Source organism: Silene latifolia, chromosome 11, assembly GCF_048544455.1.
Source record: "Silene latifolia isolate original U9 population chromosome 11, ASM4854445v1, whole genome shotgun sequence".
Classification (NCBI taxonomy): domain Eukaryota; kingdom Viridiplantae; phylum Streptophyta; class Magnoliopsida; order Caryophyllales; family Caryophyllaceae; genus Silene; species Silene latifolia.
Window position 1 is genome coordinate 128,398,453 of NC_133536.1, and position 1,969 is coordinate 128,400,421.

Here is a 1,969-nt window from a genome sequence, read left to right on the forward strand (position 1 = left end):
TTTTATCTTTTTAAATTAATTTTAACTATACTTTAACCTATATGGGTGAAAATGTAAGTAATATTATAAACCAAGCCCAAATAGGCTGACAATCACCAATACAACCATTTTGCTGGTTCCATTTACCTTTTTGCAAAAGGTAAACATATACCACTAAGACACCTATATTCCAATAAGATCAACCACAGGTAAATATAAAGTTATATCAAGTCACGCTGAGTACACCAAGCAATCTCTTCCTTTTCAAACTCCCTACATTGACACTCATAAGCCTAGACCTGGCAAAAGCAACCCGACCCGATTGACCCGAGACCCGAAGTGACCCGAACTACATTACCAGAACGTGACCCAAAAACCCGAATTTACCCGACCCGACCCGAGCTTTCTTGACCCGAACTGGCCCGACCCGAAAATAACCCGACAAAATATTAACTCTAATTGAACAGAAAAGACTTGAAATGACTATTTCTCTATTATTCATTGACCCGAAAATGACCCGACCCAAAACAACCCGACCCGTTTGACCCGAAACTAACCCGACCAACAAACCCAAAACAGACCCGAAACCCGAAATGATCTGTCCCGACCCGAGTTAACCCGAAATCAATGAGAAACCCAAGCTGACCCGACTTGAATTGCAACCTGAACCCGACCCGTTGACCCGTTTTGCCAGGTCTACACAAGCTGCATCCTACAATCAGGTTTTAGACGTTTAATGATAGCATTAGGATGAGGCACATATCCATCAAGTCTGCATGTATTCCTGCATATCCAAACCTGATATTGCACAACAACAATCAGAGAGCTAAGTAGAAGTCGTATAAATCCAATATATTTCCTCAGCTTCAGCATTCTGGTAGCAGTGATCTAACCAGATAACCTAAGCTGCAGCCAATCAAGTAATTTAGTATAGCAACTTCCGACAGACACACACTCCTGAAATAAATGTCTATGATTCTCAGCATGGAGTCCACATAGAAAGCAGCTGGTTTGATGAGTGATGCCCATCTTCACAGGTCTATCCAGTGTCAATAACCGTTCCCAATTAAGAAGCCAAAGAATGAAAGAGTGCTTAAGAATTATGAATTTATTCCAAACACTCTTGAACCAGAGTACCTTGTCCATAGCTTGCTGAGTGACCCATTTATAACCATCAATAATCCTATAATCCTCATCATCTGCAATCCATTTCCCTTGAGCATATGCAGTTTTTAAATATTTCCATTACCTCACAAACCTTCCTCTATGCCCATGAGCTAGCACAAGTAGGCTTATAATCCATCCAATTAGTCTGCTTTATATAAATATTATCCACCCATTGAATCCACAGGTGATCTTTATTCCTTGCAATCCACCACACCAACTTGCCCACAACAGCAATGTTCCATTGTTTAGTATCAATTAGCCCAAGTCCTCCAAATTCTTTCCCTTTACAAAGAGTGTTCCAAGCTACCAAAGGAACTTTAGAGTAGGACTCACCACCCTCCCAAAGGAAATTTCTACACAAGGCCTTGATTCTGTCAACTACTCCATGGGTAAAATAAAAATTTGAGACCAGTAGATGTAAATAGTAGCTAAGATAGATTTAACCAACACTAATCTGCCAGAATAAGAAATCTTCCTCTTATTCCATCCTCTTATCCTTGCCAACATTTTATCCACTAGAATGTTACAATCCAACTTGGTAAGTCTAATATGAAAAATCTAAACACCCAAGTATTTGAAAGATAACTTCCCCTTTATAAAACCAGTATGAGTTAAGATATCATTTTCACACTCAGGTTTAATGCCATTAAGAATGATATCAGATTTCTCATTACTAATAGATAAACTAGAGGCTTCAAAAAAACATTGGAAGACAGCCATGAAGGTAAAAACTGACATGCTGTCCCCTCTACAGAAAAGTCGTAAATCATCAGCAAACATCAAATGGCTCAATTTAAGACCTCTGCATAAAAGATGGTATTTA